Source organism: Capricornis sumatraensis, chromosome 14 (genome assembly GCF_032405125.1).
Source record: "Capricornis sumatraensis isolate serow.1 chromosome 14, serow.2, whole genome shotgun sequence".
Classification (NCBI taxonomy): domain Eukaryota; kingdom Metazoa; phylum Chordata; class Mammalia; order Artiodactyla; family Bovidae; genus Capricornis; species Capricornis sumatraensis.
In genome coordinates, this window is record NC_091082.1 from 57,667,998 (window position 1) to 57,684,528 (window position 16,531).

Below are 16,531 nucleotides of genomic sequence, written 5' to 3' on the forward strand. Positions count from 1 at the left end.
TGGCCAGAGGATTTAGGCCAAGGGAACTCCCAGCTGGGGACCGGCAGGGACTGGCAGTGTCATCTGAGGCCCCAAGTCACCAGCCCCTACAACCGGCTGAGTAGAGACAGGCAGGACAGATGAGTGGTCTCCCTGGGGACCCAGAGAACACAGCTGGGAGGCCTGGGGTGATGATCCTCACAGGGACCACCCACTGGAGCACACTCTCAGGCCCCCCAGAGGCGGTGTACCCCACCCTTCCCATGCGGGAGGCCTTGCCCCGGAGGCTGGGGTGGCCAGGGTCAGCCGCCTGGCTCACGACCAACCTGTCCTGAGGGAGGAGGGCTGGGCCCAGGAAGGACCATCCTCTGCCTGCTGACTGGACACAAGGCCTAGTCAAGGCCACCCAGCTCAGGCCCAGACAAGGGCGTCTGGGGGCAACCAAGCCCAGAAGAAGCCGACTGCTCTGTGGGCAGCTCTGGGGCAGCAGGAGAGGTGAAGCAGGAGGCACACCCTCCTCTCATGGGCCAGGGACCACTGGGTGTCAGGCTCCTAGGGCAGGCCATTTTGGCAGACAATGGGGCACAGGCCAGAGGGCAGAACCCCACTGAGTCACTGCAGCTGACCTCGGGGAGGACCTCACGTTCCTCCTGTCTCTGGCCCATTAGCCCCAGCCACCCTGTGCCCCTACCTAGGCCCACAGGGACAGCGACAGTGCTGGGCCAGCACCCTTGAGTCCTCATTGCCATAAAACCCATGGCTCCCAGGCAGTGTGTCAGCCTTCCCTCCCCAGCACAGACAGTCAGGGCCAGGCCTGGGCCACAGAGACTGGGACAGAGGGCACCGGAAACCAGGCAGCCTGGGACACTTGCTGGGGTCCTCATTGGCTCAATGGGGAGCCTCACTGGCTGCAGTCTGGGGGTGCCCTCATATTCCATCCCCTCCAAGGCTCCCCGCTCAGGTCATGCCCTTGGGCTCTCAGCTGATCAAGGGTCTCCTACCACCACCTGGGGGCCTTGGGTCCCCATCTTCATGGTCAAGGCCCCTGGGAAAGGGCACAACTCCCGCCTCCCAGACTCCCTGCATCTTCATGGTTGCCCCAGGCCATAATCCTGCACTGACCAGGCAGATGAGGTCAGGCTAATCCAGCCTCACTCTGGGCTCTGCAGCCAGGGCTCCTCTACTGCCCAGGGCACCCACACCACCCCTGATGCTCCATGAGACAGGTGGGCACAGGACTGCAGCCACTGTGCAAAGCCAGGAAGGCCCCAAGACTGCAGGACAGGCTCCTGAGGGGGCCTCCCCTGGGGCTGCTGCCTCACCCCATGTGCACCTGAGCACACTAGGTGTGAAAGCTACGCCCCAGTTAATTGCCAAGCTGGACTCGAACCCACAACAGGCCCCAAGCCCAAGTGGCTCAGTCCCCCAAACCAGGAGGCCTGGGTTCCCTGCTTCTCCACCCACCCCCAGCAAGGGCACCAGGCTGGCAACACCATCTGGGACCCCATGCCCACACAGTCACCTGAGCCAGTCCCACCCTTCACTCCCTCAGAGTCACACTTGGGGCCCAGGACCTGAGAAACCCCCTCCACTGTTTGGAGTCCTCTGTCCTGTGACCCCAGGGACTTTTTCAAGGCTCCTCATCCACCTTGCAGCTACTGACAGGACCGTGTGTATTCACCTCTGCAACCCCCACCTCCTGGGCAAGGAAGTCTGGGCCCGTCCTGCTCTGCCCCTGCACTGGCTGGGACTTGGCACTCAAGTGTGGGTGGGCACAGGGCCCAGGCCACCAAGCCAGCTCCAGGAGGTGACAAGGAGTCAGCATCTGGCCCGGCTGTCCAACCTTCTAAGGCTCAGCCTCCTGAGGCAGCACCAACACCTCCAGCTGCAGCCCTGAGGGACCTTGGCCAGAGGACACAGCAGACAGGGGGGCAGGGCACCTCCTGAGGCCAGGAGAGAGCACAGTGCCCTCAGTCCCACAACAACCCCCGGAGGAGAGGCCCCGGGGGCCCGCCCCGCCTCAGTCGCTGCCCCACAGCAGGACTGCTGGCCGGGACACCTGGCCTCGGCACCCGCCAGGAAGTGGAGGCCTCAGGCGCCTCACCTTGTCCCCCGCCTCTGTTCCCCCGGCTGTCAGAAGGTGGCCCCCAGCCCTTCACTCCTTCCTTCCCCAAGCCTTGAGGAGGACGGCGGCCACGGGACACGGGCGGCCACTGCTCTGAGGAGGGAGTGCCCTCGCGGTCCGGTCAGAAGCTGGGCGGCTCTGGCTTAATTCTGTTTTTATGGCCAAGATCGATCTTGTCCTAACACGGCAGGCAGCACCTCCACCTCCCCCTTGGGAAGACTGGAAAATCAATTTAATCTTCCAACAAAACCCACAAATTACACCCACAGTCTTCCTGGCGCGAGCACACACACACACACGCATGCATGCACACGGACCCTTGTGGCACCCAGGCTCTCCAAGCGGGGCACCTGCCTTATCCACTCCCCTTTCAGGGGGCAAACCTGTATCCCTCCTGCTTGCCTGCCTCCATCCCCTCCCTCTCTGAGGCTTCTGCACTTTCTTGAAGAACCTTTGAACAGGCCACTCCTGCGTCCACTCTGCTCAGTGTAGTCAGTGACAGTGGGACAAACAGGCCCAAGGCTGCTCTGGCCCTGCCCCCTCTGCAGGCCCCCACTGGGTCCTCAGCCCTCCACCCTCTCCCCACACTGCATGGCGGGCCCAGATCAGCATGCAGTGGGTGCTCAGACAGTGCTCGGCTGGAGAAGGGGAAGGCGGACAGGGCCAGTGTGCCGGGCTCCAGCGCCCACGGGGCCTCAGCCCCTGGCCGGCGCCTCCAGGAGGGAGGGACGGGCCCACTCACATATGGCGGAGATTATTTAAACGCCTAGAAGCAGCGCAACCCCCCGCACGTCTGGGAGCCTCCTCCCCAACTATTTTTATTTTACCAGGCAGTGTGAGCTGGCGCCTTCAAGTCCACCCTCCCAGGCGAGACCTCGGGGAAGCTGTGCCCAGGGCCTGGGGGCACAGAGCCCAGGCTAGCCTGCGGGATCCACACCAGGCAGTGGAGCTGAAAGGTCACTTCGCTAGGTCAGCAAGGCCTGGGCCTGGCCCCCGACAGTCCTGGGATAGGGCTGAGGGCTGGTGGTGGGGGCAGCTGCCGGGGAGGGAGACACTGTCACCAGGCTGTGCCCTTTTCCTCCCGCAGGACCCCTCCCACAGGCAGGCAGCTCGGTCCTGCAGCGGAAAGAGGAGCCTTTGGTGGGCGGGGGCCTGGCCCTGGTGTCTCACCCAGTTGGGCAGTGAGGAAGGTCAGAGTGGGCAGGGGGTGAGTGGCCAGGCCCTGCTCTGCCATCTTGGGCTGTTTCTGACTACCCGCCCTCTGCTGGCCTGTGCACTGGATCTCAGGAAGCTGGGGATCAAGAGTGTTCTAGAGGATGGGGACAGACTGACGGCCAGTCTTGCTCCATCCAGCAGGCCAGTCGGACTGAGCTTGTCCCTTCCACCTGCCCAGAGGCCCTTGGTGCTTCTGCTCTGGGCGGGGACAGCAGCAGCCTCCCCACCACCCTGCTCCCTCTGCAGCTGGTGGCCCAAGTTCCTGCCAGGATCAGTCTCAGGAGGGCCCGTGGGAACCTTCTGTCCACCAACCAACAGAGAGATGGAGCTGAAGCACTCACGGGGGTCAAAGCTGTCCACAGCTGTCCCACAGCCTCCTGTGGCAGTGGACAGGGTGGACAGGACACTTTCTGGGGCAGGAGGTGTCCAGTGCCCTGCACCTGCCCCCTGGAGAAGCCCCTTCCCACACAGTGTGCCCCCACATTGTCCTGGAGCCATCTGAGCACCACAGGAGCTGGGGGTTTCCAACATTCAGCCTTCCTCTGCCTACGCAGCAGAGCCAGGGTCGCCTCGCACCAGCCAGAGACAGTGCCAGCCCCAGGTCCCCTGCCCAGCTATAGTGGCACTCATCCCATTCCACAGGTTTCAGGAGAGGACTCTGCCAGCAGTGTTCATGACCTCCAGCCCTCAAAGGCGCCCCAGTGCCCATGTTCTGGTGCTCCCGAGTCCCCTCGTGGCATCACTGGGCAAGGCCGGATGCCAGGTGGACCAGCACATATCAGGATGGGCCCCGGGGAGCCAACAGGAGCAGCTGGAGTGGGAGAGAGCAGCTCACAGCGGCACTGGAGGGGGGGCACTTTCCTGAAAAGTCACCAGATGGAACCTGGTCTGCCTGGGAGGAGGAGAGGAAACTCCTGCCGGGCTGGGGGGGGCAGCTCCGAGGGAGGGGTCCTTGTGTACTGATGAGCCATTCCTGCCCCCACCCCATACCCACCCAGGCCCCGTGGGGAGGCCGCACAGCAGCTGGTGGGGCTGGATGGCCACCGGGCAGAGCGGGCACAGAGCCATGAAGGAGCAGAGAAACAAGATGCCCGGGCCCACCCCCCAGCCCAGCCATGCTTCCCAGCCAGGGCAGCGGCCACCTCCAGGCAGCTTCCTCGAGAGCCCTGGGGCCTAGGCACCAAGAAGATGTTCCAGGATCGGGTGGGCCCCCAGAGTCTGACTTCCTGAAGCTGCCCACCCTCCCCACAGGGGGCTGGCCCCACAGCCCACTCCTGCCTCCTACCCTGGGGGCCTGGTGGACCCCACACTCATGCCACTCACTGACCGAGGAGGACGCTGAACCTGGCCCTCTGGCAGGTCCACCACAGGGCCCCGACCTCCAGGAGGAGTTTCTGAAGGAAATAGAGCTTGGCTGAGGCAGCCCGAGGCCTGGGACAGGCTGGGTCCTGTTCAATGTGAAATAGAGACCACCCTGAGTCACCTTGAAGCGTGTCTGTGGGTCCCTGGATCTAAGCAAGCTGAGGAAACCCCCCAGGACTTGATGGGGGTGACTTCCTCATGGCTTGGAGACTTCCTGGGCCACTATGCCTGTGTTCCCCACCCTTGGGACACAGAGCTAGAGGGGGTCCAGGGGCCCTGGTGCAATGGGAGCAGGTGGACTCAGAGCAGCTCACCTCCCTCCTTGGCTGACTGGCTGGTGCACAAGGCCCCACCTTGAGCCCCTCCACACAGGCTGCCTGGTGGGGGTGGAAACCCTGGCCCACTTCCTCTCCCCACACTTCCCAGGAGTGGGGAAGCAGCCTGTCCTGGGGAGGGAGCCCGCTGTCCCACCTGGAGGCCCACACCCACCGGCCTGCCCCACACAGGAAGACCGTCCAACCGGTGGGAGCCCACGCAGCGGAGCAGAAAGTGAAGTCCCGGGTAGAAACAGACGTTTCCGATTACTCATCCCCCTCCTCAACGCCCCTCCCACCACACCCCTCAGTGATGTGGAGCGGCCTGGGCTCCGCACAGGAGGGGCCTCGAGTCCCTCAACCGCCCGCCCCCACCCCAGGAGACGAGCACTTCCCAGAGGGGGCCGAGCCACGGACTTTCCAGGAGCCCCAAACCACCGCCATCCGCTCATTAGCTGTGCAGATGGAAGCTGGACCCAAGACTCCAGCCATCTGCTCTGTCCTCGGCTGCACGTTTGAGGCTGTTCTCTCCCTGGGAGGGAGAGAAGGGCAGAGAAGGGCCACGCTGCGTGCCCCCTACTTGAGCTGGCCGAGCCCTCTGCCCCGAGGATGGGGCACGGAGGGTGGGCTCTCAGTGGGTCCTGCTGCTGACAGCCCACTCCTCTCCCAGGACCAGGCTCTTCCCTCGCTGGTGGCAGACCCTGGCCGTGTTGGGGCTGCCTCGACCTTGAGGTCCTGGGGCCACATGGCAGCAGCCACATCCACACGGTCTGCAGTGGGCACCCTGCACCCAGAGGCTCTGATGGAGGCTGGGCCAGGCCAGAGCTCCCCGCAGGTCAGACTGGCAGGAACATGCTAGGTCAAGACCTCCCCAGGGACCCCCCAGCCATGGAAGCCCTGCCCTGCCCTGGGGGCTGTGGTCAGGGAGTGGGCGCTCCCAGGGCGGCATGAGCAGGCAGCCAGGCTGGGAACTGTACTACCATTCCATCTGTGCCACCAGCCACACTGTCCTCATTCATAAAAGGTAACTCAGCTGTGGGGGGAGGGGCAGGCGAGGGGACAGGCAATCCTGGAGTAGCCACACAGGCCAGGCACACTCTTCTCAAGGCCACCCTATGAGGGCAATCCCATGCTGTCCTTCTCTTCCACAAGAGGCTCAGAGAGGGCCAGTGCCTTGCTTGAGGTCACACAGCTCATCAGAGGCACCACCAGGGACCCACGCTCAGTCTGCTGGCAATAAAGCCCCTGCCTTCTACACAGGCTCTCCAAGGCTCCCCCCACCCCCAGCCTTCCCTCATGCCCATGCCAATCAGAGGGCAGAACAAACTGGGTCTAGAACAACCAGATCCAGACAAGTCACCAGAAGGCTGCTCCTGCTGTCCTTGGAATCCCAGCCCTTAACTTAGAACCCCACTTCTTGTGTTGTCTGGCCAGAGTCACTCCTGCTGCAGCCGTGGGGCTGGCCCCCGTCCCTCCCTGCCTTTCCTACCCCTGGTCCAGACCAAGTGCTGCACTGGGGACACACAGAGACCCTCTTTCGAGAAGTTCTTTCCATCCCATCCCTGCAGGATAAACCCCGACACCCCAGCACTTGGCCCCTCTACACTCAAGCTCCTTGTGCCAGGCAGCTCCGGGCAGCCTCAGAGGACTCCTGCCACCCCTGCTGACCTGTGCTGTCTGCCCGGGGCAGTGCCCAGGCCCCCAGGTCAACACAGCATGACATATTTGAGCAGGAAATCGCCCATATAGGTGCCAGTTTAGTAACCATGGGCAGGTCCCTCAGGCAGAGGCTACCGTTGCCCTGTCCATGGTGCTGACAGAGGCTTGGGGCTGCCCCCACCACCCTGGATGGGGGCAGGAGTGAACAGGCTCAGCCCCAGAGTCCTTCAGGTCAGGACACCCCAGACTTGCTCCCCCACCAAGGCTTCTGCCCACTGGGGGCAGGCCGGTGGCTGGGGACTGTGTTGGCTCTGCCAGGCACCTTTTCCCACTGCCCATGGGAGTGGAATGCCAGCACAAGTAGGGACGACGTGGGTCAAGTGGCAAGCAGAGGGAGGGATATGTGGGTACTGATGCGAATGGGGTCATCCCAGAGATCTTCGATCGGAGTAGGGGGTGGATGGGAGTCAAACATTGCCCACGTGGGGTCAGAGGGTCCCCAGTGGGCATCTCAGCACCCGGTCCTAGGCTCCCCGAGGAGCTGACCGCAGCCTTCCTCCAGCCCCTCCTGACCCCTTACCTTGGTCCAGGCTGAGCCCTCCGGGGTCCCCAGGTGCTTCCATGGCCCGCAGGCGCCACCCCCACTGCTACCAGAACAGCTTGAGGGGTCCCCAGGCAGCGTGCTGGCCCCGTGAGTCCGTCAGAACCGGGCGCCCCTCGCGCGCCCATGCCCGATCAACGAGCTGAGTGCTGCCAGAGCTGCCGCTGCTGCCGGGACCGCCCCTCCCGCGGGAGCCCCGCCCGCCTTAACCCTTCACTGCCACTGCCACGGCCAGGCTGGGAACCACAGAGAGTGGGACAGAGCACCCTGGGCAGGGATGGGGGGTGGGGTGGGCGTGAGGGAGGCACTTCTCCAGCAGAGGCTCGGGCACCACCCCGGCTGTCCCTGACCTCACTCCCATCCTCCGGGCCAGAAGGGGCAGCTGCATGCAATTCCCCCAGGAGCCAAATGTGGTCCCAGCTGGCATCCCCTACATCACTGCACAGCCCCCTCCCAGGCAGGTGGGCCAGATCCAGGACAAGTCACCCCACCCCCACAAGGGGCCCCCATGAAGGTTCAGCACTTCAGGGGTGACATTTCACTGGTTGTCCTGGTGGGGGTTGTGCAGGATGACAACAGTGAGGGTCCAGGAGCCCCTGGTGACAGCCCAGTCTCTTAGCATCCAAATCCCTCCTGTCCCCTCCCCTGCCTACTGAAGTCTGTGTGGTCTGGTAGGTGGTGGGGCTGCAGGGTACCAGAGAATAGCCCCCTAGCATGCTGCCTGGGGCAGGCCCTGCCAGGAGCCAAGCAGGGGCACAGTCAGAAGGGCAAGTGTGGAGCAGCGCCCCCACCTCAGCCCTGACCCCCAGCAAAGCCTGCCTCTCCCGTAGCGCTCCAGTTCGACCTGCTGTAGCACCATCGCAGGGAAACATTTCCCAGATCAACACAAGTGGTTTCTCTCCCTAGGATGCTGCTTTGAAAGCTGCTGCTTCTGCCCAAAGCCCCGTCTGGCAAGGCTGACCCACAGCCTAGGGGCATCCTGGGGAGGTTTACAGGGATGAGGGTGCCCGGCCTGGGGCCAGGCAGGCATAGGGCCTGAGCAGAGGACTGGGGGCTCCTCAGGGCTCTCTGAGCCACGGCCTTCCCAGGGGCTGATGGCTTCCTGCCAGGCGAGGCCCGTAAGTACGGATGGGGGATGAAGCCACATGGGCTGTCACCACCACCCCCTGGACCCTACCCAGGGAGGGCCCAGGGTCACCCGCCCAGCCCCCTGAGAGGGCAGGGAGCAAAGCGAGGAGGGACAGTCCAGCAGCCACACCTGGGCTTGGTAAGTCCAGTCCCCACTGGGGATGGGCCAGCAGCCCCAAACTCTCAGAAGGGGAGAAACCGGGGCAGGAAGTGGGGAACAGGGAGAGGAGATGACAGGCTAAACCAAAGGCGGACCTGAGATGGAGAACGCGCCGGGTGGAGGACAAGGGGGCAGGGGTGTCGGCGAACCACAGGGCCCTGGGGCAGGGGCTCGGAAAGCCCAGCGCGCCTCCCTGGAGTGGACCAAAGGCCCCTTAGCCCTCCCCTGTGGAGCAGCCGGATGAAACTCAAGTTCAGGTTCTAATGAATAATCCATTGGTGTCGCCAGCCCCACCCACTGAGCTCAGCCCAGAGAGATGATTTCCGTTACTGGGGCCTGCGATTAAAGGCGGTGATTAAAAGCTGCCTGCTGCACATGTTAATTTGCTTAAGATTCTGATCTCCTAAATCTCCTTTCTGGGCATTTAAGCAAAATTCTGCCTTTGGGAGCATGTGATGTGGCCTGGCTAGTGTGGGTGGGGCTGCACGTGGAGGAAGGGCCACCAGTCCCCAGTTCAGGAGTTTGATTTCCTTCTTGTTTGAAGAAGCAAACAGGAGGACAGTCAGGTGATGGGGAGTGGGCTCAGGGCCCCTGCCTGAGCCCCCACTCTGGGGTGGGTGTCTTGTGCCTGTGAGCCTCAATTCTGTCCTCCAGGCTGGCCACACTGCCCTCTCCCCTGCCCCCCTCCAATGTGTGACACTCCTGCTTTGGGATCAGGCCCGGCTGCCTCAACCTGCTTTGGGTTGACTGGGGGACCAAGGGCCTTGCTCAGGCCTGGGTTACAAGGAAAAAGGGGCTTCCCAAGCCCTGGGGACGGAGCCCAGACCTGGACACCCAGAGCTGGGCGGTGCATTTGGCCCACAGGTCAGAACAGTTGAGGAGGACCAAGCCCAGCACTGTGACCTCTCTACCCCACTTTCTGGGGCGGGGCCGCATCCCAGCTCTAAAACGCTGTGTCCGGCAGGGGCCAGTCTGAGGCTGGATCTGGCCGTGAGCTCCAGCTGGGTCCAATCTTTGGTTCCCAAGCACTGCTGGGAGGAGCCAGGAGACTGTGCCCTAAGACATGGGCGCCAGCCTGCGCCTTGGACCCAGAGCCCTTGGTTTCCAGGCAGGCCTGCAAGTTGGGCAGACCTCATGTGTCACCGTGGTTTCCCTACCCGAACTGGAAACACTGCACGTGTGCCCCTAGGACCAGACTCTGGACGGGGGCAGCCACTCACTATCAGCTCCTGATAGCCAGGGCCACCTCAGGACCCTGCCAAGCCCATCCTCCCCGCCTCAGGCTCCCTGACCAGACCTGAGCCGGCCCTGATCCCCCTGCGACACACACCAGGGGTCGCCTCCTGCTGACGCCATGCTCAGCGTCGTGTGTGTGTACTGCCGTCACCCCTGACACTAGAGTGTCTCCACCTAGCTCTGTCTCTGCTGGGGGTGGGGGGCTCTAAAGACTGGACAGAGACTCGGAGAGGGGTGGGGCCACGCAGAGTCTCAGAGGGCAGAACCTGGTCCCCAGCTCCCATGGCCCACCAGTGCCCTTCCACAGCCTTAAACCCACCTCCCACTTAAGAGTTTCACGGTTTACTTAAAGGGGACAGCACAGCCTCTGTCCTGGGGTCCTGCCAGAAGAGGTCCTACACCTCTGATCTCCAAAAATGCATCAGGCAGCCCTGTCCCTGAGCAAGGCTGGAGACCTGGGCCATGACCAGGACAGGGTCTCTACAGGCTCGGGGGACCCCCAAGGGCCTATGTGAATGCACATGTGTGTGCCCTGAGGATGGTGGGCACCCCCAAGCACAGCCTGTGGCAACCTGTACCTGACCCTCCAGCCTCAGCTTCCCCATCAGTAACTGAGGAAGTTCCAGCAGTGCTGAGGGGGTGGCCAGCCTGGAGCCCCAGCTGAGGCCACGGATGAAGGTCTGGAGGGCAGGGAGGAGCAGTGGGCATCAGGTGAGGTTGCAGCTGCAACCAGGCCATCTTGTGCCACAGATCCAAGTGCAACACCCCTCTTGGCGGCCACCATGGGAGGAGCCCAGCCCTGAGCAGTGCCTGGGCTGCAGGACAGCTGGGCAGCCTGGGCCACAGCCGCCACAGAGCTGGTCGGCCCTCAGGAGCAGACAGCCTTGAGGAATCGCCTTCCCACTGGTGGAGTAAGAAACCCTCAGAAACCTTCATGGGGCACCTCAAGGTTCCGGCTTCCAACTCCTACATGAACCTCCAGGGAGATGTGCCCCAGGACCCTCTGCAGGACACCAGCGTGCGGCCACAGCCCGGCTGCCTGTGAGGCTCTGCCGAGGGCCCACAGGCACCAGGGGCCCGGCACATAGCAGAGATGCCCTGGTGGGTCCCTGATTCTGCTTCTCCAAGGCTGCTTCGGAATGTCCCAGTTAGCAGGACCCTCAAGGCACCAGGTCCAACCTCTCTTCTTTTCCACAAGGAAAACCAAGCAGAGGGGTCTCGCCCAGGGTTCACGGCCAGGCAGAAGCAGAGCAGAGACCAGGACCCAGGCCCTGACCCCAGGCAGCACCCGTTCCAGATGGGTCACCCCAACAGCCACACTGGTCCCTGCTGCCGCCTCCAGTGTGGGCCCCGCGGCCCAGCACGCGCACGCATGTCTTAATCACCTCTGCGAGGAGTCGAGCGCTTGTTTAAAGATGGAAAGGTGGTCCCTTGGGTAACAAGGCAGTACTGACAGCCCCGCCGCTGGGAGTGACACACAGCCCAGCAGCAGCACCGGGGAAGTTTTATTAATTATTCAACAATGAAGCCAATTTAGCATCACTTTCTTGGTGGGTTTGAGAGTTCTGTAAACGTTACGGCTTGTGTTAAGGGACTGAGAAGCCCGGGAGGCCTTCATGGGTGACCTGATGCACCCCACCATCTTAGATACGCATTCAACACACCAGTACAGGCTGAGCAACATCCTGCCTTGGGAAGTAGCTGGGGAGGCAGAGTTAAGTGGCACAGGGAGGCCAGGCAGGGGTCAGCCCCTCTGTCTGGGCTCCAAGATGCCCCCCATGAAGATTTCCTGCTCCCTCAGGCCCTGATCCCCTCGTGGGATCACCCCTGTGATGAGCTGAGCCCAGGGCTTGGGCCTGAGGTCGCAGTCCCAGAGGAGCACTTGGCCTGGCTGGGGAGGATTAAGGGCAACCAGCCTGACCAAGCTGCCCAGAGTGACCAAGCTGCCCGGAGTGACCACAGCTGCCCAGAGTGACCACAGCTTCCCGGAGTGACCACAGCTGCCCGGAGTGACCACAGGCCATGGGAGGAGATGGGGGCAGGGTGTGAAGTAGCAGTGAGGTGTGCGGCCAGCTCAGGCCAAGCTCCAGAGAGCATCTGGGAAGACGACTGAGAAAGTGGGATCCAAGGAACCAAGAACTGGACAGAATCGTGGAGTACAGGGTGAACAGCCTAGGAGACCCTGATGCAGACGTCCTAGGTGGGAAGGGTGCTGCTCTGGGCCTGGCATCCCCACCACCCCTCACACCCCCACACCAGGCCCCTACAAGGGCATGAACCTGCCTTCTGGGGCCCCAAGCCTGGCAGAGCCAGGCGACCCTTCGAAAAAAACATCGTCCGTCACTCAGTCCCCAGGCAGGAGAGGGACAAAAAGAGTCGCACACAGCAAGGAGGAGCTGGGTTTGAGGTCGGTGGATTCAGGGGGCAGCAGGGCCAGTGGAGTCCCACTGACCAGGGAGGTTCCCATCGCCACAGCCTCCTCAAGGGTCACTGGACAGGATGAGGGCCAAGGCCCCAATGTGGCCAGATCCCTAGGACTTCAGGACAACCTGTGGGAGGAGGCAGGAAAAATAGGCTGGCAGAGAGAGGAGGAAACAGACAGTGGGGAGGAAGGAGGAGTTCCCAGAAGGTTCTGCCTGAATGGCCAAGGCCCCACCCTCACGTGCAGGCCCCCAGCTGCCCACGGACCCAGTCCCCACTCAGGCACGGGCACCACAGCTACGACACACATCCACTCACCTCCCCCAACCCTCCCCCTGGACAGCCTTGTGCCCAGATCACCAGAGGGTCCTGGCGAGGTCACTGGGCCAGGGCCCAGCCCCAGGCTGCTGCGGCCCCCAGACACAGCCCGCAGGAACAGCACTGCCCTCACTGCCTGGCACTGCCACCCTGCACCAACCTGACCTAGATTCTGCGCCCTCATGCAGAGCTGGGCAGAGCCATGGCTGCCAGGCACCAAGACAGTGGGCTAGTTTCCAGGCTAAATGTGGCTGCAGAGCCGCTGGCCCAGCCCACCCAAGGCAACCCCCAACACCCCAGAAGCGGCCTACCATTGACCCTGTAGCAGGCTGAGCCAGCCCTCAGGACCTGGGCATCCCCTTCAGCCTCGCCAGGCTGTGCACCATCTTGGCACCAGTGTGCCCCTGGGCACGGGGACGGAAAGCCACTTGGCCACTTGCATCGACTAAAACTACACACATCTTTGAAATTTGAAGCACATGCATGCCAAGCCCAGCCTTTGGCCACCAGGCCCGCAAGCCTTGGACATCCTCCTGGGCCAGAGGGGCACAGGTGGCACGCATCCCCATGCTCCGGCCACATTCGGCCACCCGTGTCCCTGGGCTGTCCTTCCTCACCCATCCCCCAACCTGTTCCACTGCCACACACCGACCCCCACCCCAGCCAACAGCCAATGTTTATTAAGCACCTGCTGTGTGCCAGGCACTGCGCTTGGGGCTGGGGAGGGAGAGATGAGTGAAGTGGAAGCAGCCCACACCCTCAGGGAGCTTGCGGTTCAGGGAAGGTGGAGGAGTGGCCAGCAGTCCCAGGTCCTTTGCAGGAGCCCTGGGTTGGGTATGCAGAGTAGGGGACCCCTGCAGCCATCAGCTTTTGCAAACCCTGGGAGAGGACAGGTCACTGCACTGCATGGGGGAGCGCCTCTGACAGGGGTGGGGAGCCGCTCTTCAGGCTGGGCCCAGACAGGCAGAGAGGGGTCTGAGGGCACAAGGAGGCCAGAACAGAAGCAGAGATTTCAGCTGGACCACATTCACCACAGTGAGATGAGTTCTGGGCCCAGGACTCAGCTCAGGGCACAGAGGAGCCAGAGGGGGTTGAGTGGGAGGGGTTACTGGACCCCTCCTTGGCCATCAGCTTCCGCCCTGCTCCCGCCAAGGACGAACAGACAGTCCTGTCACTGGAGCTGGCCTGAAACCGTCCTTTAAACGCTGCCTGCCCCAGTCTTCCCGGAGGTGCAATTTCATGTCCAAATTATTTCTAAATTTACTCCATTGCTATATCCAGACCGCCACTTGCTGGGTGTTCATTGGTAGAATGGAAGCCATTTAAAAATCCTGGGCATTAGCACATGCGTCTCCAACCACAAAGCTGAATAAGCGAATTAGAAAGGATTTACGATGAGGGTAGAGTCTGCCCTGATGACTTGCAGGGGGATGATGAGGCCACTGGGATAGGGCCAGGAGGGAAGGGCTCACGGTTTAGCCCCAGGGGCTCCAGGCACGTAGAGAGCACCCTGCAAGCTTGAGACACAGGCCAGATTCCTAGTTTTCCCACAACACATGTTGAACTCGGTCTGGACACAGACCACAAGGGGCCTTCAGGACTGACCCTTTACAAAGAGAAGCCAGGTCCTATGAAGCCATGGTCGGCATGCGGGCAAGGACACCTTGGGTGTCACCAAATCCTAGTGTCCAAGGGCCACCCCAGTCACTGGGAGAGGGGGCCCCAAAGCAAGGAGGTAGCCACTAGCACCATGACACTGCCAACAATCAGCTTTCCACCAATGGGATGATGCTTGCATCCACACAAGTGTTCAAACCCAGCAAGACTCCAGGGACACAGGAGGCAGACACAGGGAATGAAATCGGGACTGTCCCATAAAGACAGGTCTATGGCGGGGGTACCAGTTTTTGAGAGCACAAGTCTGCGGAGGCCTCAGCCAGTGCCAGACCCACTGTCCCTCCACACCCCTGCCCCACACTGGAGTTAGTGAGGCCCTAATCATTACCCTCCTCCTTCAGAGAGGTGGGCAATGCCCTCAGCAAGACGGGTGCAGGGTATCTAGGAGCAAGTGTGACCACAGCTGGGAGAGTGAACACAGTTCAGGAAGGGGGTGTGAACACAGCTCAAGAGATGAGTGGGGGTGTGAAAACACAGCTGGGAGGAGGTGTGAACACACAGCTGCAGGGAGGTGGGGACACACAGGTCAGGGGAGCTGTGAACACACAGCTCGGGGGAGGTGGGGACACATAGCTGGGGAAGGTGTGAACACACAGCTGGGGGAGGTGTGAACACACAGCTGGGGGAGGTGTGAACACACAGGTCTGGGGAGGTATGAACACATAGCTGGGCAGAGGTGAGGCCACACAGCTGGAGGAGGTATGAACACACAGGCCAGGTAAAGTGTGAACACACAGCTGTGGGAGGTGTGAACACACAGCTGGTAAAGGTGTGAACACCCAGCTGGGGGAGGTATGAACACACAAGTCAGGACCAGGGCACCTGAAAATCATACTTTCCCCCACGTTCAGACAGAGACACCAAGATCCAAATGGACCAGGGGTCCCACCAGGCAGCCAAGGGTTCAGGGCCTGGTGGGATGTGGAGGGATCCCTCTCACTACTCTGTGCAGAGGACGATGCCCACAGAACAGGCAGTCTGGGCCCCTGTGTCCATTAGCTTCCTGCTCAGCTTCCCTGAGCCTCGACCCTGGGTAGTCGCCTCTCCTTTGCTTTCAGGCTCCCGGGGACGACAACCTGGGGTGGTGACAGGTCACCCCCCTGCCATGTGATGATCGCCACCCAGGTTCCCTCCACATGCGTTTCCACCCACAGCCCAGGGCATCAAGCCCTGGACAGACATAGCACTGGGAGCCCAGGCGCCATGACCTTGGCCTCCTGCTGCCCCCCTGCCCTGTGCACCCCAGGACCCCTGCAATTGTGTGGGCCCCCGCAGCCATCAAGTGCTACACATGCAAATGTTTGTTTTCTCTTAAGGCACAGAAAAAGAAAAGCAAGAGGGTTGGCCTATCCGGCAAGTGAGTCACTGAGGGTGTTCAAGCAGAGGCAGGGAGCAGCCCCCAGCACCTCTCAGTGGGGATGGGAACGGCCCCACCCTCCCACCCCTGCAGGTGCCACCTTGACACAGAAGGAACGCTGGTCAGCCTCTGGCTAGTCGTTCCAAGGAAAGCTGCCTCCTCCAGGGAGTCCTCACTGACCACCTGCAATCTCTTGGTGCCCCTCAGGGGTGGGAAGTCACCCAGTAGACTCAAGAAGGGAGCATCCCCCACTTCAGCAGACCATGATTCCCCAGGGAGCAGCTGAGCCTCATACTTCTGAGTGACCCACTGTTGGCAGCTGGAAATGAGGGCAGAGGGGTCAGGAACCCCATATCACAGCCCTCAGAGCTGCCGAGGCACAAGCCCCCCAAACCCCAGGTCCCTCACAGCCCCCACCCCGTGGCTGCACCTGCCCCCGACCGCCGAGTGGGCAATCGGCTGACTGACTGCAGGCTGGCTGACCCAGAACAGCCCCTCAGAGCCAGACCGCACTTCTGTTTGCCTAGGATGGAGCCACCAGTCCGTCGGTCCAGGATGGCTTCAGAGGGTGGCCCCACCTGGCCCGTCCTGAGAGATCTGTGAGTGTCCTATCCCCAGACCACCTGGGTAAGGACTGACCACTGTGATAACCATCCGGGCAGGACCAAAAGCCACTGCAATAGCCTGGAGATGGCTCCTTAGGAAAGGGGATCGCAGCCAGGGACCCAGGCTGGACAAAGGACCTGACCACCCTGTGGTGCCCCCGTCACAGGGCAAACCCCACGGTCTTTTCCCACCTGGGAGCTGATATGGCCCTGGGACCCATTCTCCGCCCACCAAGCACAGCCCTCCCCGAACCCAGGAAAGGATGGGACGGGTTGTCCTCTGAGGACTAGGTGGGCTACAAGCCAGGGCCCTCCTCCCACCCAGACCCCTGGACAAGCCCAGATGAGGGGAAGGCGCCGGAGGTGGTGGCGGC